Raw genomic sequence first — 24,427 nt, forward strand, 5'->3', positions numbered from 1 at the left:
ATTCAGATTACGATCAGTGAACACATCACAACAGCACTTGGAGAGGTTGATTCTGGGGATCGCCAAGTGAAGATATATTAGCGGATCTGAGAAATATGAATTGCTTAATTACTTTGATATGACTGTACTACAAGCTCCAAATAGTCAGCGGGAAATTGAGCAGCAAATATACCGTGAGTTCTCAGATGTCTGTAAGAATGATAGCGTTGCAATGTTTTGCGATTTTAACTTTTCAATCACAGACTGGGACTGCCATAGTTTTCAGAGCTTTGGTGGGAGTAATTTGGTAAGTATGTTCCATAAAACTCTCTCAGTCTCAATGTAATAGCACAACTGGAGAAATTGCCAAACCTGACCTCACCTTTGGAAACAAGGTCGGTCAATGGACCGGGAGAGCACTTTGGCAAAACGATCACAATTCTATTTGCTTAAATACGGTTATGGAAAAGGAGAGGGGTAGTCCAAATATCAAAAATCAAAACTTTCCTTGCGCAATCCAGGAGGCATTAGTAAAGAGCTTTCAAACTTTCATTGCAGAGGCTATTTGCAATTACAGGGACGTATGGCAAGTGAGATAAAATGAGAGTTAAGGGCCAGTACAATCCTGTTTGGATGACGGTCAATGCTGACAAAGTAGGAAACACTGGATGACTGCGATATTGAGGTTCTAGTAAAACAAAAGCGGGCACATATCATACTTAGCCAGCGAAAATCAGTGAATACCTTGAAGAACATTGCGTGTGAAGTCATTCACTTCAGTGGAAAATCAGGAGTGCAAACTGGAGACCTGAGAAAGCTTTGCCAGATAATTTTCAGGAAAGTCCAAAGAGACTCCACAAGTATATTAACAACAGAAGATTAATTAGAGACAAAATGTGGTCCATTAAAGTTCTCTGGGGCCATCCATGTGTGGAATCAAAGGAGATGGGTGCGATCTTAACTCAAAATTTCACATCAGAGCTTACGAGGGAGAAAAACTGGGCAAGTCAGGGAAATAAACAGTGATGTCTTTAAAAGAGTCCATATTTCATTGGAGGAGATGCTGGCGATTTGAAAGTGAATAAAATACAGACAAATTACTGGGAACTGTCAAGGGTATCGCAGGATATGGGGGAAGCGCGGAAGAAATTGTGGGGCCCCTTAGAGAGATACTTACGTCACTGACAGCAGCGGGCCATGAGCTGGAATCCCGGAGTATGTCGCATGTTGTGCCAATACTGAAGGAAGGCTGCGAGGGAAAGCCATCATTACATTGATGTGAGTGGTGTTCAAGTTGATGGAAGCAATTTCGCGGTGTCAGGAGACACATGCATTTAGAGAGGGAAGGATTGATTAGGGTAAGTCAGCATTCCATTAGTATACAAAATAGTGTCACATAGCCTCGGTTGTTGGTATAGTTCTAGAATCCATCATTAAGGATGAGGTTTCTAAATTCTAGGAAGAGCAGGGTCGGATTAGAACAAGTCAACATGGATTTAGGAAGGGTAGGTCGTGCCTGACAAACCTGTTGGAGTTCATTGAAGAGGCGACAAGTAGGTTTGACCAGGGAAACCCAGTGGATGTTATCTACCTCGACTTCCAAAAGGCCTTTGATAAGGTGCCACGTGGGAGGAATCTGAGCAAGGTGAGGGCCCATGGTGTTCGAGGTGAGCTACTGGTATGGATTGAGGATGGCTGTCTGACAGAAGGCAGAGAGTCGTGATAAAAGGTTCTTTTTCGAAATAGCAGCCGGTGACAAGCGGTGACCCACAGGGTTCAGTGTTGGGGGCGCAGCTGTTCACATTATATATTAATGATCTGGATGAAGGGACTGGGGGCATTCTAGTGAAGTTTGCCGATGATACAAAGTTAGGTGGACAGGCAGGTAGTACTGAGGAAGTGGGAAGGCTGCAGAAGGATCTAGACAGTTTGGAAGAGTGGTCCAGGAAATGGCTGATGGAATTCAATGTGAGCAAATGCGAGGTCTTGCACTTTGGAAAAAAAGAATACAAGCATGGACTACTTTCTAAACGGTGAGAAAATTCATAAAGCCAAACTACAGAGGTATCTGGGAGTGCTAGTTGAGGATTCTCTAAAGGTAAACATGCATGTTGAGTCCGTGATGAAGAAAGCGAATACAATGTTGTCAATTATCTCAAGAAGGTTGGAATATAAACGCACTGTTGTGCTACTGAGACTTTATAAAGCTCTGGTTAGGCCCCATTTGGAGTACTGTGTCCAGTTTTGGTCCTCACACCTCAGGAAGGACATACTCGCACTGGAGCGTGTCCAGCGGAGATTCACACGGATGATCCCTGGAATGGTAGGTCTAACATATGAGGAACGGCTGAGGGTCCTAGGATTGTATTCATTGGAGTTTAGAAGATTAAGGGGAGATCTAATAGAAACTTAGAAGATAATACATGGCTTGGAGAGCGTGGACGCTAGGAAATTGTTTCCGTTAGGCGAGGAAACTAGGACCCGTGGACACAGCCTTAAAATTAGAGGGGGTAAATTCAGAACAGAAATGCGGAGACATTTCTTCAGCCAGAGAGTGGTGGGCCTGTGGAATTCATTGCCACAGAGTGCAGTGGAGGCTGGGACGCTTAATGTCTTCAAGGCAGAAATTGATAAATTCTTGATGTCACAAGGATTCAAGGGCTACTGGGAGAATGCGGGTAAGTGGAGTTGAAATGCCCATCAGCCATGATTGAATGGTGGAGTGGACTCGATGGGACGAATGGCCTTACTTCCGCTCCTGTGTCTTACGGTCTTATAAAATTTATCAATTTACATAAACGAGTTCGTTCAGAACATAGGAGTCATTATTATTGTGGATGCCAAACCGAGTGTTATAGTTAGCAGTGAATACAGTTATCGAAGGGTTCTTGTTCAAATTGGCCAATGGGCCAAGGAATGAAAGGTGATTCAGTTGTTGGATTTCTTAAGACAAACCACGGAGGACGATCTCACTTAATGTTTGGACCTTGGGCATTGTTGCCGAAAGAGACAGACCACAGACGCAATTGCATTGTTCCTTGGAAGTGGCATCACAGAGGGACAGTGTGGTGAAAGTGACACATGGCACATTTGATCTCATAGCTTAGAACAGCGAATGTGTGAGTTGATACATCTTGATACGGTTGTATAAGACATTGGTGAGTGTCCAGTTGGAGTTCTGCGGAGACTTCTGATCATCCTGGTTTAGGAAGCATTTTCTGAAACTGAAAATGGAGGAAAGCTTGATTAACATAATATGGACAGTCGTGTTTAACGTACAACGAGATTCTGAATACGCTGGAAAGCAAAATGGGGGAATCAGGTAGTTTTGGCAAACAAGGTAAAGGAGAATTCAAAGAGACTGTATAGCATGCAAGTACAAAAACCAATGAGAAAGAGAATAGGGCCCCATAAAGATCAATGAACCCATCTAACTGTGAAACCACTGCAGACGGTCGAGACCCTAAATGAATATTTCATGTCAAAACCTATTTTGGCAAAAACTAGAAAACAAAGCGAAATATATTGTGATATTTTCCAAGGAGATGTGGTGCTAGAGGTCTTAAATCATAAGTGTAGAGACAGCCCGATGTCCTGTATAAGTTTATCCCAGAACATTGTGGCAAAGTGTTGACAGGGACCCTAGCACAGATATCTTTATCGTTGTCCTTTGCATTTCAATTGGGCGTAGATGGCTGAGAGGTGACCTTACAAAAATTTGTAAATCCATGAGGGTAATAGGTATGTTGAACAGCCAAGGTATTTACGTCAGGGTAGTGGAGTCATTCACTGGATGAAATAAATATGAGGTGAGAAAAGAATAACATAAAAGGGATCGGTGTAGAACATTATCCTCACAGAAGATGGCGCACCTATTGATTGAGCCCCCAGGGGAAATGGTAGCGGAAAAGGCATTCAAACATGTAAAATACATTTAGGCCAGAAAACCAAGAAGAGAATGTTTGCAGGGATACGAGCCAAATGTAGACAAACACGACTGCCTCAGTTGAGGAACTGTGTCACCATTGACGACATGCACCAAAGGATCTATTTTTTCGTGCTGCAGAACTCTGTCTCCAGATATCGGAGGAGGAGAATATCGAGATGAAGCATTTGTAGAACATAGAACATAACAGCGCAGTACAGGCAGTTTGGCACTTGATATTGCACCGCCCTATGAAACCAACCCAAAGCCATGTAACCTACACCATTCCATTCTCGTCTATATGTGTATGCAATGACGACTTAAATGCCAGTAAATTTGGAGAACCTACAATTGTTGCAGGAATTGCATTCCACGCTCCTACAACTTCCTGAGTAAAGAAACTCCACCTGATATCTGTTCTCTATCTATCAGCCCTTAATTTGAAGTTTGCCCCCTTGTGCAAGCCATCACCACCCGAGGAAAAAGGCTTTCAAAATCCACCCGATCTAACCCTCTGATTATCTTGCATGTCTCATTTAAGTCACCTCTCAACATTCTTCTCTCTGATGAAAACAATCCTCAAGATACTCAACATTTCCTCGTATAAATTTCCCTCCATACCAGGAAACATCCCAGTAAAACTCATCTAAACCCATTCCACAGTTTCCACGTCCTTCTGGCAAAGCAGTGACCAGAAATACACGCAATACTTCAAGCGCGGCCACACAAGAGTTTTGAATAGCCGCAGTATGACCTCAGGTTCCCAGACTCGATCCTTCTATTAATAAATACTAAAACACTGTTTGCCTTCTTAATAGACCGATCAACCGAGGTGGCAACTGCGAGGGATCCACGTACATGGACACAGAAATTAGATTAGATTAGATTAGATTACATTACAGTGTGGAAACAGGCCCTTCGGCCCAACAAGTCCACACCGACCCGCCGAAGCGCAACCCACCCATACCCCTACACCTAACATTACGGGCAATTTTAGCATGGCCAATTCACCTGACCCTGCACATTTTTTGGACTGTGGGAGGAAACCGGAGCACCCGGAGGAAACCCACACAGACACAGGGAGAACGTGCAAACTCCACACAGTCAGTCGCCTGAGGCGGGAATTGAACCCGGGTCTCTGGCGCTGTGAGGCAGCAGTGCTAACCACTGTGCCACCGTGCCGCCCACTGATCTCTCTGTTGAGATAAAATACCAAGAATCTTAACGCTCACCAGCATTCTGTATTCCTGTTACTCCTTCCAAAGTGAACCACCTCACACTTTTCTATATTACACTCCATTTGCCACCTGTCAGCCCAGATCTGCTGCTTTACTATGTCCCTCCATAATGTCCAAAATCCTTCAGTACTACCGATAACTTTAGTGTGTTCTGTAAATTTAATAATCCATCGTTTTACGCCCTCATCCAGATCGTTTTAAAAATGACAAACCGCTATGGACCCAAAAGAGATTCTTGATGGACACGCGAGTAACTGAACTCCAGGATGAACATTTCATATCAACCACCTCCAGAGCTCTTTTTTCAGCAATTTATGATCCAAACGCAAAATCATCCTCAATCCCTTCCCGCCATATTTTGTGCAGTAGCCTATCATGGGGTAATTTATCAAATGCCTTAATGAAATATATATCTACCAAATCAAGTGCTTTTCCATCAACCAATTATTAGGTTCCATTCTCAAAGACCTCACTAATGTTTGTGAAGGAGGGCGTACCTTTGCAAAAGCTAACATTTTCTAATCAACGTATTCCGATGGAGATTATTATAAATTCTGTGTCTTAAACATGTTCGGATACTTCACTGATAACCAAAGTAAGGCGCATTGTTTTAGAATTACCAGGGTTGACTGCAATCCCAGTTTTGAAGAAGGTAACAACATTTGCCATCCTCCAGTCCTCTGGTACGCTTCCTGTAGACAATGACGACAAAACGATCAAAGCCAAAGTCTCCACCATCTCCTCCCTGGCTTCACAGCGAACTCTACGATAAAACCATCTGGCCCAGGGGATTTATCTATTTGTACACTTTCCAGACTTTTTAACTACTCTTCCTGTGAAACTCGGTCTCATCTCGTCAATAGTAAGGATGTGTTGCTGGAAAAACAGAGTAGGTCAGGGAGCGTCCGAGGTTCGGGAAAATCAATGTTTCGGTCTGGAGTCCTTCATCAGGGCTCCAGACTGAAACGTCGTATTTCCTGCTCCTGGGATGCTGCCTGATGTGCTGTGCTTTTTCCAGCAACTCACTCCCAACTCTGATCTGCAGCACCTGCAGACCCCACTATCTCCCATCTCGCCAATAGCTTGCTTTTCAGTATTCTCCTCGACAAAATTGTCTTTTTCCAGGGTGAATACTGACGAAAAATATTTCCTACTTCCTCTGACTCCACAGAAAAATACCCCATAATTTCCTTGATTGGCTTTAATTTTACTTTCGTCATTCCTTCCTGTTTTATATACCAATGGAAAGCTTTAGGGTTTTCCCTGATCCTATCCACCTACATCTTCTCATGTCCCCTCCTCTCTCATCTTTGCTCACTCCTTTAGACATTCCTGGCTACAATCGCTCTAACTGAGCCTTCACACCTCATCCTAATGTATAAAGTTAAAAATCACACAACACCAGGTTATAGTCCGACAGGTTTATTTGGAAGCACTAGCTTTCGGAGCGACGCTCCTTCATCAGGTGATTGTGCAGGGCTCGATCGTAACACAGAATTTATAGCAAAAATTTGCAGTGTGATGTAAGCCTTCTTCTTCCTCTTCGCAAGAGATTCAACTTTCTCAGTAAATTACGACCCATGCCCTCGATAAATTCTCTATGTCTGACAGGTACATACTTATCATGGACACACAGTAGTTATTTCTTGAGTGAACTGCATGTTTCTACTGTGCCAATCTCCTGCAGTTTCCTTCTCCCAACTTTACTTGTCTAATCGCATCGTCATTGCCTTTCCCTCACCTGTACATCTTGAATTCCGATGTATACCTCCCCCTTTCCATCGATCAAGTAAACATAACTGAATTGTGGTTACTATCGCTAAAGTACTCACCTCTCTCTAAATGTAGAACCTGTCCTCACTCATTACCCAGTACCAAATCTAATGTCGCCTCAAATCTCTTTGGCCTGTGTACAGACTGTCAGGAAAACCTCCTGCACAGAATGGAGTAAAACTAACCCATCAAAAGTACTTGAAATATAGTATCCCAGTCAGCATTTGAGAAGTTGAAGTCCTCTATAACAACTACCCGATCACTGTCACTCCTATCGAGGTCGCCATTGCTATCCTTTCATCTAAATTTCTGAAAATATTTGGAGGCCCATAGTAAACTCCCAGTCTGACAGATTACTGAAATCCCCTTACAAATTTATTTCTCAGTTTCAAACTGATTATTAGGGGATCTACGATGAAATCCCAATTAGATGATCACCTATTCCTTATTTCTCATTCTCATTCAAATAACTTCCCTGGATGTATTCCCAGCTATATCATTCCGCGTACAACAGCAATAATATTGCTTATCAAAAACCTCACTCCCTCTCTTCTGTTGCCCCCCACCATCCTTCCTTTTGTATTTGTATCCTGAAACTTTAAGCTGACAGTTCTGTCCGTCCCTTAGCCACTATTCTGTAATTGCTAGGATATCCCAAACCATATTCTGAAACATGCCTTGGGTTAATCTGCCTGTCCTGTTCGGCTTCTTGCCTGAAATAACTGCAGTTTAATTTATCAGTCCTACCTTGTTTTCTGCTTTGTTCTGTCCTGCCGGGACTATTTGACTCACTTCCTTTCAAAACTGTACCATTCCATATTGATCTCTTTGATCAGGGATTCCCTGGGTCCCACCCTTCCCTTATTTGTCCTCCCGAGCAGTATATTTGTCAGTATATTTGTCCCCTTCCAATTCATGGGAAATCCTTCTTGTACAGACCACTTCTACACCAGAGGAGATTCCAATGATCAAGAAACGTGAAACCTTCTCCCATACACGAGCTCCTCAGCCAAATATTGATGTGCTCTGTCCTTCTATTCCTACACTCACTAGCACACAACCACGGGAGTAAAGCAGATATTAATATCCTGGGGGATAACCTTTCCATATTCTTCAGACAGATATTTTCTTGAGCAACAGGGGAACCAAGGTTTAATGGCAAAGGGCAGGTAAATGGAAGTGCAAAATGTAGGATTAGTCACGATCATATAAAACAGTGGCGCAGGTGTAGGGGGCAGAAATGTCTGCTGCTGTTCCTGTTTATGCTGGTGTCACAGTTATAAAGCTGAGGAATTGAATTGAACTGAATTTATTGTCACGTGTACCAAGGCAAGGTGAAACGTTGTGTCTTGCGAGCAGCACAGGATGATCCCATAGTTATGTAGCATAGATAACAAATAATAAGTAACAGCGGCAAAAACACAGACAGGTACAGGCGAATGTTAAGAGTTTGTGAGTCCATTCAGTATTCTAACAACAGTAGGGTAGGAACTGATGCAAAACCGGCTGGTGAGGTGTTCAGGCTCCTGTAGCTGCTGCCAGATGGTCAAAGAGTATTGCCAGTGTGGGATGGATCTTTAAGAACGCTGGCGATCTTTTCTTGACAGCGGGCCTGGTAGATAGATTCTATGGATTCGAGGTTGGCCATTGTGATTGTTCGGGTTTGGTTCAACAATCTTTGTAACGGTCTCCGATTTTGACTTGTGCGTTTGCCATACCAGGAACTGATACATCCAGACAGAATGCACTCGATGGCGCACCATAAAAGTTGGCAAGGGTATTCGCCGTCATGACTAATTTCCTCAGCGACCTGAGGAAGAAGAGACTTTTTTGGAACTTTGTAACCAGTGCATCCAAATGGAGAATCCGAGAAACTTTTTGTGGATGTTAATTCCAAGGAGCTTGACACTCTCCACTTGTTCCACCTCTGTGCTGTGTATGTATAGAGGGGTACATATAACAATTCAGCGGAGAACATGCCCTATGGCCGTCGATGTTGCGCCGACCTGTGGACTTTTGTCACCTCGTCCCACTCCACTGTCCCAAAATCATCCATGAGCTTATCTAAGGTTTGTTTACATCTCCCTAATGTGACTGAGTTGACTACCTTAGCAGGTAGGGCATTCCACGCCCTTACCACTCTCTGTGTAAAGAACTTGCCTCTATCATCAGTCCGGTGGCATGGTGGCTCAGTGGGTAGCACTGCTTCTATGCAGCACCAGAGTCCCAGGTTCGATTCCAGCCTCTGGCGACTGCCTGTGTGCAGTTTGCACATTCTCCCCGTGCCTGCGTAGGTTTGCTCCCGTTTCCTCCCACAATCCAAAGATATACAGGTCATGTGAATTGGCCTTGCGAAATTGCCCGTAGTGTCGGGTGCATGCAACAGAGGGAAATGGGACTGGGTGGGTTACTCTTTGGAGGGTAAGTGTGGACTTGTTGGGCCGAAAGGCTTAGTTTCAACACTGTAGGGAATCCAATCCAATCAGTCTTAAATCTATCACCCTTCAATTTGTAGTTATGGTCTCTCGTACAAGCTGACGTCATCAGCCTAGGAAAAAGACCTTCTCTGTCCACCCTATCTAATACACTGATCATCTTGTTTGTCTTATCAAATCCCCCCTTAGCCTTCTTCTTTCCAATGAGGAAAGACCCAAGTCTCTTAGCCTTTTCTCATAAGATCTTCCCCCCAGACCAGGCAGCATCCTGGTAAATCTCCTCTGCACCTTTTCCAATGCTTCCATATGCTTTTGTAATGGGGCGACCAGAACTGCACACAATCTTACCAGTGAGGCCGCACAAGCGTTTTGTATAGTTGCAGCATGACATTGCAGCTCCGGAACTCAATCCCTCTCTCAATGAAACCTAACACACTGTATGCCTTCTTAACAGTATTATTCAACTGGGTGGCAACTTTCAGGGATCTATGCACATGGATTCCAAGATCCCACTGCACATCCACACTACCACGAATCTTTCCATTGACCAAGTACTCTGCCATCCTGTTATTCTAACCAAAGTGCATCACCTCACATTTAGCTGCATTGAACTCTATTTGCCACCTCTCAGCCCAATTCTGCAGTTTATCTAAAACCCCCTGCAACCTGCAAAATTCTTCCAAACTGTCCACTACTCCACCGACTTTAGTGTCGTCTGCAAATTTACTAATCTATCCACCTGTGCCTGCGTCTTATTCCTTTACAAAAATGACAAACAGCAGTGGTCCCAAAACAGATCCTTGTGGAACATCAGTAGTAACTGGACTCCAGACTGAATATTTTCCATCAACCACCACTCGCCGCCTTCTTCCAGAAAGCCAGTTTTTAATCCCACCTGCTAGATCACCCTGAGTTCCATGCCTCTGCATTTTCTCCATCAGCCTAACATATGGAATCTTATCAAAGGCTTTACTGACTTCCAAATATGCCAAGTCAACAGCCCTACCCTCATCTACATGCTTGGTCACCTTCTCAAAAAACTCAATGAGGATTGTGAGACATGATCTGCCTTTGACGAAACCATGTTGACTATGTGAAATCAAATTGTGGCTCAGGCGACTGACTGTATGGAGTTTACCAATTCTCCCTGTGACTGCGTGGGTTTCCTTCGGGTGCTCCAGTCTCCTCCCACAGTCCAAAGATGTGCAGATCAGGTGAATTGGTCATGCTAAATTGCCCGTAGTGTTAGGTGAAGGGGTAAATGTAGGGGTATGGGTGGGTTGCGCTTCAGCGGGCTCGGTGTGGACTTGTTGGGCCGAAGGGCCTGTTTCCATACTGTAAGTAATATAATCTATACATCTTATCTCTTACAATCCTATCCAAACCCTTTCCTACAACAGAAGTAAGGCTCACTGCTTATAATTACCTGGGTCATCTCTGCTGCCCTTCATGAACAAGGGCACAACATTTGCAATCGTCCAGTCCTCAGGTACTAAATCCGTAGACAATAACTTTTTCAAATGTCAAAGCCAAAGGCTCTGCTACCTCCTCTCTAGCTTCCCAGGGAGTCCTCAGATGAATCCCATCCGGCCCAGGGGACTTATCCGCTTTCTCTCCTTCTAGAATTGATAACACCTGTGCGTAATTAATCTCAATCCTTTCCAGTCGAATACCTCGTTTCTCATTTTTCTCGTCTGCAATACTTTCCTTTTCCTGAGTAAACACAGATGAGAAATGTTCGTTTAGCACATTTATGATCTCTACAGGGTCCTCACTCAACTTCCCATTTCTGTCTTTGACTGGCCCTATTCATACCCAAATCATCCTTTTATTCCTCACATACCTATAGAAAACTTCAGCAATCTCCTTTACTGCATTTGCTAAAGACTGTTCTTGTGCTCTCTTTGTTCTTCATAACTCTCTCCTTAAACCCTTCCGAGCTGATCTGTAACTCTCCATCGCCTCATCTGTACCATCTTGCCCCATCAACACATTAGTCTCTTTCTTCTTCTGAACAAGAGATGCAATTTCTGTATTAAACCTTGGTTCCCTGACCTTATCACTTCCTCCTTGCCTGACAGGGAAATACTTATCAAGGACATGTAATATCTGTTCCTCAAACCAGCTCCACATTTCAATTGTCTGCATCCTCTGCATTTTGCTACCCAATTCTATGCATCCTATTTCTTGCCTAATCGCATTTTCATTGCCCTTGCCCCAATGATAACTCTTGTCATGAGTCATGCACCGATCCCTTCCCATTGCTAAACTAAACGTAACTGAATTATGGTCACTCTGTCCAAAGTGCTCACCTACAACTAAATCAAACAGCTGGCCTTCTTCATTACCAAACACGAGATCCAATGTGCCCTCCCCTCTTGTCGGCCCTTCGACATACTGTGTCAGGAAACCCTCCTGTACACATTGGACAAAAACTGATCCATCCAATGTACTAGAGTTATAACATTTCCAATCAATGTTGGGGAAGTTAATGTTCCGCACAATGATCACCCTGTTCCTTTCACTCCTACCTAGAATAATGTTGCTTATCCTCTCTTCCACCTCCCCAGAACTCTGAGGAGGCCTATAAAAAATTCCAAGACGTGTGACCTCTCATCTCCTGTTATTAACCTCAGCCCACACTAACCTCGAAGTACTCATGAAAATTTCTGTCAGCCACCGTTAAAGTATCTTTGACTAAGAAGGCCACGCCTCCCCCTCTTTTACCGCCTTGGCAGTTTTTGAAAGATCTTAATGAAAGATCTAAACCCTGAAACCTGCAACATCCATTCCTCACCCTGCTCCATCCATGTCTCCGAAATGGCCACAACATCGGAGTCCCAGGTACCTATCCATACTGCAAGATCACCTTGCTTATTTCGGATACTTCTGGCATTGAAGTGGACTCTCTTCAGACCCTGATATCCTGTCCCTGTCCTTGCTACTTTCATTCTCCTATGCACTGTAGATACGCCTCCGGTTCCCATTCCCCTGCTGAACTAGTTTAAACCCACCTGAATAGCACCAGCAAATTTCTCACTCAGGATATTAGAACCCCTCTGGTTCAAGTGACGACCGCCCCAGTTTCCACAGAATGAACCCCAATTATCCAAAAACCTGAAACCATCCCTCCTGCATCATGCTTGCAGGCACGTGTTCAGCTGATATCTCTCCCTATTCCTTACCTTGCTATCACGTGGCACGAGTAACAATCCAGAGAATCTAGCTCTCAGCTTCCACCCTCGCTCCCTGAAATCCTGCCTTACATCCCAATCCCTCTTCCTATCTCTGTCGTTGGGACCTACATGGACAACAACTTGAAGCTGGTCACCCTCTTCCTTCTAGATCCCAAATATACTACCCGAGACATCACGGAACCTGGCACCTGGGAAGTGACATATCAATCACGAGTCTCGTTCGTTCCCTACAAACCTTCTATCTGAGCCTCTAACTATTGAGTCCTCAATGACTTACACTCTCGCCTTTCCATACTTCCCTTCTGTGCAACAGGGACAGGCTCTATGCTCGAGACCTCGGCCTCATTGCATACCCCTGGTATGTCGTCTCCCTCAACACTGACTTATGTAGCTATAACAAGTCCCCCCTTTCCCAGAAACCTCTGCTCTCTGATTTCAAAATCAAAAGCACAAATCAGTGACTCACCGCTTCCGGCAGTCCCCTGGTGCAAGCTGCCGCTGAAAAACATTAATGGAGGACTCCCGCACTCGTGCTAAGTTTTTAAAGGCACAAATCAGTGACTCACCGCTCCCCGCAGTCCCCTGGTGTAAGCCGCCGCTGAAAAACAATAATGGAGGACTCCCGCGCTCATTCAAACACTTTATCAATACGGGCGGATAATTGTTCTCTCTGTTCAGGAAATAGATAATTCCAATCCATTGTATATTAGCATTTCATAATTATATACGCTTAAATTACAAGTTCACCATTATTGTAGTTCGACACTTTCACAACTTTAATGTTACCATGTCAAATTGTGTGAAAAAAGTCTTATTCTCTTTATGTCTAATTATATTCGCTCTATTTATAAATTCCTGCCTTCATTGATTGGCACTGTCGGGACAAAGACTATTATGCACAACAACAATTTTACGTGAAGTAACCAAATCAGATTGTTGATTAAACTGAGTTTTCAATAAAATCCTTTTCACATTATTCAACATAATCTCTTACTGTATCCATGAAACACTAATACATTAATCTGACCTTGAAGAAAACGTTGCCAAAAAAGAAAAAAATATATTCATCTAACCTTTACAGATGAAAAATTTTGATGCGCTCTGAGCATCACGTTTTTTGCAACTTTACCAACTTTCAACTCTCGGCATCACAGAAAAATAAACTGAAAATGCTGGATGAGCTCAGTGCTGGATATAGCACTTGTGGACACAGAAACAAAGTTAATGTTTTTAGTCTAATGTGGTTTTCCTCAGAACTCCTGTGTTAAGTTATAGTATTGGATAAATTACAGCACCTCGGTAAATAACCCCCACTTTACCTGGGATAGCAATAATTGCAAGTGCAGTTTAGTAAATAGTGTATGCAGGACCTCTTGGTGGAGCATGCATTTCTTTGAGAAGTAACAATGTCCGCTTGTTGTTTCTGATGCATCATGTTGAATTTCCAAGGGATCCTATTATACCTGATGCCAAGTCACCAGAGACTTAAGTAGATGATATCACTATTGATGTTGTTTACATTAAGTGACAAAATTCAGACTCGTATGCAATTTCCTTACTGCCATTCAGCAGCTAGATTTACTTACATCAATACAAATGCTGGTTACAATTGTTATAAATGGAGATGTTAACGTAATCATTGAAGTAATGCTGTTAAAAATCACATAATGCCAGGTTATAGTCCAACAGGTTTAATTGGAAGCACTAGCTTTCGGAGTGCTGCTCCTTCATCACGTGTTTCTGGATTACAAACTTGTAAGACACCCAATTTATAACAAAGTTTACAGCATGATGTAACTGAAATCATATATTGAAACGTATCTTGGTTGTTTGTTAAATATCTCACCTATTTGAATGACCATGTTAGTTTCGCTTCTTCCATACGTAAAGCACAAAACCTTTTTTAACAAGTTACATTCTCAGGTTAACTTTAACAATTGGTGCCAGCCCACAAAATGTGTTGAAGGTGTTCGCCCCCTGTGGGAGTGTGGGGGTTTGTGAGTGTCTGTGAGAGAGAGCATAGGTATGTGTGTGTGTGAGAGTGAACGGGGTCGATGTCTGTGGCAGGGTGCATGGGTGAGTGTGAGAATGTGTGTGTCTGTAGGAGTGTGTGTGTGTCTGTGTGCGTGTCCGTGTATCGGAGTGTCTGTGTGTGTGCATGTGTGTGTGTGTGTTTGTGTTGGAGTGCCTGTGTGTTTGTTGGAATGTCTGTGTGTGTGTGCGTGTTTGAGTGTGTGTGTGCGTGCATGTTTGTGTGTGTGTGGAGGTGTGTGTGGGTGTGTTTAGGTTTTTCTGTGCGTGTGTATAGTGCAATGGTGATCACCTGCAGTGTGACCTTAACCCAAGGTTCTGGTTGAGGTCCTCCCTATGGGTAGCGAACTCAGGTATCAGCCTCTGCTCGTCCACTTTTCGTTGCTGCTTGTCTCGAAGTCCGCCTTGGAGGCTGTCACCCGAAGGTCTGAAGCCGAATGTCCTGGACCGCTGAAATGTTCCCCAACTGGGAGGGAACACTCCTGTCTGTTGATTATTGAGCGGGGCCCATTCATCCGTTGTAGTCGCCTATGCTCGATATCACCAATGTACAATGCCTCAGGGCATTATTACGAGCAGTATATGATATAGACTATGTTGGCTGAGTCCCATGAGTACCTGCCACGTACATGGTGGGAGATGTCACCAAGCATAATGGTATCCTCCATGCCCACATTTAACACATCTTGCAGTGCCTACCGTGACAGGGTTGTATGGACTTGTCCTGAAAGCTGGGCAGTTTGCTATGAACCATGTTCTGTTTGAGGTTTGGTGGTTGTTTAAAGGCAAGCAGTGGAGGTGTGTGGAAAGTCTTGGTGAAGTGCTCATCCACATGGATAATGTGTTGCATGCCGCGACGAACCTGGCGTCGTTTTCGTTGCAACACGTGCCTGTCTCCTGAGGAGGTCATTATGGTTCCTTGCTTTGGCAGATCGGAACTGGCGGTCGATGAGTAGAGCATCGTATCCCGCTGTTATCAGGGCATCTCTGAGTACTTTCAGGTGCCAGTTACGTTGTTTCTCATCTCGACAGTTCCGGTGTACATGATGGGCACCTTGAAGTGCTCATGTATGCCCACATAAGAACGGGATACGATGCTGAACTCACTCACTCACACACACACACGCATTCACACACACTCGCATTCACACACACACGCAGACACACACACACAGACTTACTCACACTCACACTCACTCAGACACAGACACACACGCGCACACACACACAAAACCCCATATGCATGCATGCACATTTACGTTTGTGGGGTGAATTTGTGCCTGCAAAGTTACATTAATCCAAGTAAGGCGCTGTTAAATTTTTTTTAAGCTTAAACGTTATGGCACAGACAACAGCACACGGGGGCGAACACCTTCAACACACTATCAGGGTTGACACCAATTGTTAAAGTTAACCTGAGGATTTATCTTTTAAGGTTTTGTGAAATACATATGAAAGAAGTGAAACTAATAAGGTCATTCTAACTGATGAAAGACTCAACAAACCATCAAGTCTTTTTTTTTAAAGAATGATTTCAATGAATGATTTCAGTTACATCACACTGTAAACATTTGCTATAAATTCTTTGTCTTACAATTGTGTATTCCACAACAATCTGAAGGAGCAGCACTCCGAAAGTTCGTGCTTCCAATTAAATCTATTGGACTATATACTGGTGTTGTGTGATTTTTAACTTCATACACCCCAGTCCAACACCGACATCTCCAAATCAAAAGTAATATGCTGGTTAACTTCAGTATTACAGATTTTCCTTTCCTCTTATTTTCGTGAAGTATAATGCAAAAAAATTGAATTTTATAATGAGTTATAAGAAATCTTCGCTGTCCTAAAGAGATAAATCAGTTCAGACCTCCCCGCTTTTTAATCAATAAGTGAATTCCAACTCCCAGCAAAGGTGTACATTTATATACACTCTGAATCGGCCCAGCAATTTTTTAAAATTGTCGTCGAAAAGAAACAAAGATTAAAACTGACAAGCGAATGAGCCAGATGCTGGGGATGTGCTCTGGACCTTTCGATTTGGGAAGTTTAAAAAAATGCACACTTTTATATTTGTGCTAATGTTATGACGTCTTTTTTTCCAGATTCTTACAAAAACTTCATCAACACTCCTTCAGAATGATACTTGCAGTTAAGGCTGTAACAGACTCATTAAATCCCATTATATTAGATTTGATCGTCGTGCAACGGGAAGACAGATGAAGAGACAACGACATGTAGCCTGTGGGTATGGTTTTCGAGTTTGGTGATGTTGTACTCCACATTAAAAAAAACTCATGGATTCAGAAAAAAACACAGGAAGTAGAACTTCTCCTTTTAGCTCCTTATTATTAAAGATTTAGCCAAGCATACATGAGATCAAACGATCAGAATTAAAAACGATTTGGAAATCCATTGTCTCATCGGACGTTATTTGGAGTCATGAATGACATCGCTGTCTGTCTGAACGTCCTTCAGATCACATGTCAACAAAGCGACTTGTCTCCCGAATCAATAAGTTGCGTACCACAGCTGCATTTGTCTGTGATGATATCGAGAGGAGGGATGAACACATCGTCATTGTGCCATGTGGTGCACGTATTCACAATAAGGTGTTAACTAGTTTATCATGAAATCTGACGATTGAATCAATGATGATAGAAGTAGAGGAGTTCCAGCAGTAAGAGCTGCACATTCATCAGGCACTGCAGACTGCAGGAAGACTATCCTCATGTGTGTTATTTGGTTTCCTCGGCCAATTCCCTCACTAATTTATGACTTACAATCATTGATCAGATGTTGCTGCTATGAAGAATATTGTAAAACATGTATAGTGTGATACCATTCTGAAGTAAATATGCTTTGAATATTGGAAGCTATATTCGATGCAATATGGCAATGTTCACAGAAACAGAGCAGCATAAAGAGATTATTGAATTGATGGAGCATGTTCATGTGTTGCCTTGTACTGGCAATTACGTGAATCATAACTCAGTTGCTTGCATATTTCATACCAATATATACTAAGTGAGACTGTCAGTCTTAATTTTGAAAACAAAATGCAGATTACGTTTTCTAGCATTTGAGCTGTAAATTCAATGTCGACAACATCACTTGCGTGCAGAAGTTACTGAATGATCGAATTGTTACTGTGCAGAAGGCCATTTAACCCCTCGGTTCTGCACTGGCACTCGGAGAACTTTGACTGAGCACCAGAATGTTGCCTTTCCTCCAATTATACTTCGGAATATTTATGACCATTTTTTTCAATTAAGTTGCACTTGAATGGCTCAATTGAAGCTGCCTCATCGCAACGCCGTGCAGCATTTCAAACGTTCACCAAAAGGTTTCTGATTCGCTTCTTCTCAGACAAAACTTATTCATTTAAAGCAAAACTGAACTAAACAAAACAGACACAGCTTTGAAAATGGGCACATTTGTTACTTTTTTATTTTTCCATGTGAACATTTATTACCAATCTACACTGATTGAAGGCATCATAATTTTGGATTCTTCTTTCAACATTTGCTTGAGCTTTATCCACGAGAAGGAAAAAATCCTAAAAGCCGCCAATCTATCCTCATGAATTTGCTCATACTCTTGTCGAAAGTCTCTTTTCCACTCTGTCCAATGCATTAAAATCCCACAAAAATTGTGAAGTCCAGAACCGTGAACATCCTTTGTCTACCAACACTTAAGAGAGGTTCAGCACAACATCTTTGGAATTTTTCAATGCACCTTGTTAAATATAATATTAAATTCGCTTTATAGCTTCCAAGATGACTGTACAGTCACACCAGCGCTATTTGTTCCACAATAATTGTCTGCTCATACATTCAAAATTCAGCTAATGGTTCAGCCCAAGTGCTGTGATTTTTAACTGTGGCTTTACCTCATGTGAAGTTCTGTCACCAAACCAACCGCAGGAGTTTGATTAGATTAGATTAGATTACTTACAGTGTGGAAACAGGGCCTTCGGCCCAACAAATCCACACCGACCCTCCGAAGAGCAACCCATCCAGACCCATTCCACTAACAATTACCCCTTCACCTAACACTACGGACAATTTAGCATGGCCAACTCACCGAACCTGCACATGTTTGGACTGTGGGAGGAAACCGGAGAACGCGGAGGAAACCCACGCATACACGAGGAGAATGTGCAAACTCCATACAGGCAGTTGCCTGAGGCAGGAATTGAACGCGGGTCTCTTGCGCTGTGAGACAGCAGTGCTCGCCACTGTGCCATCCATTTAGGAGTTCTCCTAAAACTTTGAGAAATGACTCCGAAAACCATTCACTAACATATATTTTATAATAGATTACTTACAGGGTGGAAACAGGCCCTTCGGCCCAACAAGTCCACACTGACCCGCCGAAGCGCAACCCACCCATACCCCTACCCCTACATTTACCCCTTTAACCTAACACTATGGGCAATTTAGCGTGGCCAATTCACCTGACCCTGCACATCTTTGGACTGTGGGAGGAAAACGGAGTACTCGGAGGAAACCCACGCAGACACGGGGAGAAAGTGCAAACTCCACACAGTTCATGAAATATTTTGTACTTTAAGACAGCGGAAAGAGTTGACAGAAGCAATGCCTGTTTCGACGCTCTCCTCTTCTTTGTTTACTGACCTTTTCAATAGAGCAGGCAAAATATAGATGTAGGTTATCTTTCAAACTTGGCTTCAAATGCTTTGACCGACACCGATAATGACTATGAGGTACTTGCTCCCTAAACTTTATTGTTACATTCCAACAGTTAAAATAACATTAATCATCATATCAACCACTCCCCTATATCTGACACAAAGACCATCAATCTCTTGTTGAACACTTAACATCCAAATTGCTTGATTTTATTTTTAAGATTTGTCTGTTCGTGTTTAGAAATTCACTTGCCTTGTTTGAATAGCAGATTTATGTTATTTTTGCATGTTATCATCTCGTTGATCATCGTGACAACTTGTCTGTCTTTTTTTTTTATTTTACAAATGCTTCTATCCACGATCTATGTTATTATTCTCGCATAAATAAATCCATCAATATGTGAAAAAATATATTCACACAACCAACATCTCCGGTCGAACAAAATCACCATTATATTCAATGAGGACTTCTTCGTGTTATCCACTGTACAGTTCTGATAACCAGTTTGCGATGAAATTTCGTCTGTTTTCCACATATATCTACAAAACGTCATCTTCCCATGAGAGCATTCAGGGTCTGAGACAAGCATTAAGTTTTTACCACTTCCTCCCATTACTTTTAAGTGACTTTCTCTTTCGGCTTGCGAGCATGGTCCTTTCCATTATCATGCATTTTTCCAAGTCTCCAATCTTGAAAGAACTGCACGAATAATTGCTTCATTCTCATATTCTGATCCTATTCTGGCCTGTTCCCACAATGCTGCAACTGGCATTGTCTTCTTTAATCTAATAACTCCCAATAATGACTGTATAAGGTGTTCTTCATACACACATTTCGTTTTACAATATCAGATTTGCTACATATTGTCTACCTGAAAGGCTTACAGGTGTTTTGGGTTTTCGCTGGTACAGAGCAGAAAACCTATGCAGTTTTAAACAAATAAATGCATGACATATTTTGCATAGTTCACAGTGTACTAACGATTCTGAAGTTATGAAGAAAACTCAAAGGCATTGAAATTACTCATTACAGAATGTGACACGTTTTGAAAAATTGGAGAGGCAAACAAGTGATGAAAATTTCTGTCTTTATAGCAGTCGTATGATCTCCAGAGTAAAAGTGAGGAAGTAAGGATATATGTAATGGTGAAAGCAGTGGAGAGGTATCCAAAGTTAGTGCTCATTCTTATAGCGATAGGGAAATTGAGAGTCCAATATCATTAGACCTGCATTAGACTCATACATATTCGAGTGTGAACGATGCCCCTAAACATTTAAATCATTTGAAGGTCATTGTAGTGGAAATAAATGAAATTCAAATATATTAAACTCAATTTGGAATATATGAAACAAGTGTTTATAATCGGTTTCACCTCGCAATGGAGATGACATGAGCTCAACGTCCATTAATGCAGTGTGTTGCAATATTTTCAGCGTCTGAAGGTACATTAGAAAAGATATCAGAAGGCAATATTTAGAATAATGGAGAAAATTCCCGGAATATATATATAAAAACAGAACACAACAACAAAAGGATAAAAACTAAGCTAAATGACGAAACTAAAATAAGGCTTTGTCATTAACAATATAATAAAGTGGTTAGGCTCAGGCAATGGTATGACAGCAAAGTTAAATATCTATGGAGAGTAGGAAAGAATACAAACATTTTTAAAAAGGACGTGAGGAAGGGATTGCTAAAAACAAGCACTCAGAAGGCAAATAGCACCAATACAATTATATGTTAAAGATGGATAAATTAAATCGACTCACACAATGTGAGCGAGAAGTTATGGACAAGAAACCACAACCACCACAAAATATTACAAGGAGATGGACTAGTTTTAATTTTTTTATTTATTTGTCGGCAAGTGTACATTGATAAGGACGACCAAAGCATGCTTTTAAAGATTCACCACCACTGAATGTAACATTAATACATTGTTGCATGAAACAAATCCTGATTTTTGTTTGATTTTCCACCGAGTTCCTGTTTTTTAACATTGTTGTAATTCAGTTAATTTCTTTAATCTAAAGATGTCCACTTTGTTCTCCATCTGTTCTTGTATCGTTTCATTTACTTGATCAAATATGGTCTCTGATAATTATACATCAACTTCCTTATCTTAATTCTTCGATTTCTCCTCCTGCTTCAGTCCATGGTTTTGAGATCCTAATATCTCATATTCAAGAAAAAATGTCAGTATATATTTCTTGTAATATATCAGTTACGGACCTTATTCTGGCATTTCAAACGCAGTAGCAGTGCTTCCACCTGTGATCCAGCTGTATCATTATCATTCCTGGATCCGGGTTTTCCTCTAGTACTCCTGTTACCACGTCTCTACTTTTCACCGGACACTCGAACTTCAATTTACATAATGTAGCACTTTTCATTTCAGCATGAAATCCACAAATTGACACTTTTCTTTTCCAACAATAGCCCTTCTGAATGCCATATCTCTTCATCCGTCAGCACCAAAGTGTGACATGCTCCTGTAATCCTTAAAATTATAATGTCTTCTCATATTCCTTAGATATGCGAGCAATCCTTTCCCTCACAAATATTTATTTTGAAAAAGACTCTGGCACTTTCTTCTCAAACAACTTCCAAAGTAATTGTAATTTCTATTACAGAAATTTAATCTCCACTGTGCTTTCCCTTCCCACATCAACAAATCCACTGACTTATCCTGTTTTATTGCATCCACTTTCTCAATGCTTTTTTTGGAAACAATTCACACTGTGACTTCATGCAGCCTACTGTATTGCAGTGAAAACACTGGAGCTTTTTAACTTTTCTTTCAGCTTCTTTTGTTTCCTTTTCACCCTGTGGTAAGTTATCTGCATTGACTTCAGTGACTTCTATCTGACCCTTTCCATCTGAGGATTTCTTTTTTCCATATTTTCTAACCCTTCCACATTGTTTGATTCTTTCAAACTCAATGTCCGTTTGAACTGGCTCACTCCTTCGATTCTTGCAACGTTACGTATAGGCTTATGGCACTAACTCATATGTACTTTAGATGGCCTTCTTAATCTCGTACTTCTCAGGTACCTCCTCTGATAGTTATGAAAATACATCACTTGCTCTACCGACCACTTTGCTGGGATTAAGAAAATCCACAAGGTCACCAGCCACTTCACTTGTTTGGCCAATTCCTGAAATTAAATGTACAAAACAAAAACTCCTTATCCTTCTCGTCAAATTTAGGAATGCTTGGACATATGCCTTTGGTGACAATTGGTTCACTCATCTTCTCTATATTCCTCACTAATTGTACATTCTGCCTTCATCTCTATCCTTTTAAGTCGACTTTCCTGTCGAGACCACAATTTCTGAAGTTCAAACTCTCTCTCTCGTCGTTTCTTCTGCTCAGGCCTTCGTCCACTATTCTTTTTGTTCAACCAGGGTTATTCTTTCTTTGTCTTTCTTTTGTTCTGCCAGGGCTATTCTTTCCTTTTATTTTTGATCTGTTTATAATCCTATTTCGAGCTTTTCCAGCGCTATTTCATGTTTAAGTTATGTCATTAGTAATTGAATTCTAGCAATTTTGAAACATTTCGATGGCATTTCCATCAAATACAAATGCTGAGGCATTAGTGTAATTAACCTCCCTCTTGAAGGAGACAAAGTCAATCCCAACTCCAGTTTGTCTTCCAATTTCAACAGCTTTGCCTTGCTCTTTTTTGTATAACTCCCGAATTTTTACAACCCCACAAAGCTCTTTGTGTCTGACAGAAACATTACAACCAAGCACACCCTTTCAAACCAAATCAATTCACATCCTGAAACAAAAGACACTAACATCTACCACTCATCGCCTTTGAGACCAATAACCATAAATCCAAATTGAAATTAGAGAATTTTCGCGAGAGGTAGCCACAATTTTTTGTGGATAATAGCAAACCTCAGCAAAAGATTTTAAGAATGGAGCTAAGAACATACATTTTCTTTCTTATATTACAGATAGATATGAAGTATCTCGTCAAATCACTTGATGGTAAAATATAGAACATAGAACATTACAGCACAGTACTGGCCCTTCGACCCTCGATGTTGCGCCGATCATTGAAACTAATCTGAAGCCCATTTGACCTACACGATTCCATTCTCGTCCATATGCCTATCCAATTACCATTTCATGCCCTAGCTCCATTCTATTACTAGATCCATATCACATGAATCTCGAGTTACATATATTATTCCACTTCCGTTTATATATAACGTTGAACACTACTGTCTCTCTCATTTTAAACTTGAGATAAAGCATCTACAGTGATACTTCCACAAGTTGAAAAACGTGCAAAAAACTGCAAATAAAATGCTTGTAACACGACTGTCCAATAAACTAATCTGGTGTCCTTGTCTTTAAATCTTTCCTGAAATGTCAAAGGATGATGATCAGTATATACATTCGTCTCCGATGCATTGTTTGCAACGTAAGAATTAAAATATTGGAAAACAAACACGAAATTCAACGAGTCTGCACAACGAGGATTGTTGAACTTTTTTTCCTGATGGTTATTTCATTTCTTTGAAAAGTCAACAATTTTCAATTTCACACTCACTTTCCTGTAACAAAGACGCTTCAACATGGACATGGCTCGCATCGGTGCCAACTTTAACTGTTTTAATAAAAATTGGTGTCGGTAAAATTGATGCAGTGGTCAACACTGCTTTTAAATTCTCGAATGCCTCCTGGTATTGTTCTGTCCACCGACATGTCGTGTTCATTTTTAACAAAGTCATTCATGTCACTATGTCACTAACGTTTGGAAGAAGTATTTTTTAAAATCACTTCCTTCTTAGAGGATGGCCTTGGGCATTTCTTGAAGGCATTCGTCTTCATGTTCCTTGTTGTCCTCCATCCGTATCCAAAGTTGTGCCCAAAAATGCCACTTCTGCCTTCGGAATATCTGTATTTGTCACGTTGGTGAATAATTTTGCTTTTCATAGTCTCACAAAGAGCTCCACTAAATGCTCTTAGTGATATTTCCACGATCACGAGGTATTCTGTGTGGATGGCACAGCTCGTCAATCATGCAACAACTCTGTACATAAATCTTTGAAAATTGTTCGTTCAATTTTTATTCCCAATGGCATTATTTTAAAATAATATTGCCGATTTGGACTGACATAGGAAGAAACATCTTCTGCTTCCTGTGATAAAGGTACTTGCAAGTAACTGTGAAGT

Source organism: Chiloscyllium plagiosum, unplaced genomic scaffold (genome assembly GCF_037043375.1).
Source record: "Chiloscyllium plagiosum isolate Xiang-an unplaced genomic scaffold, Cpla_swu_hap1 HiC_scaffold_45, whole genome shotgun sequence".
Lineage (NCBI taxonomy): Eukaryota > Metazoa > Chordata > Chondrichthyes > Orectolobiformes > Hemiscylliidae > Chiloscyllium > Chiloscyllium plagiosum.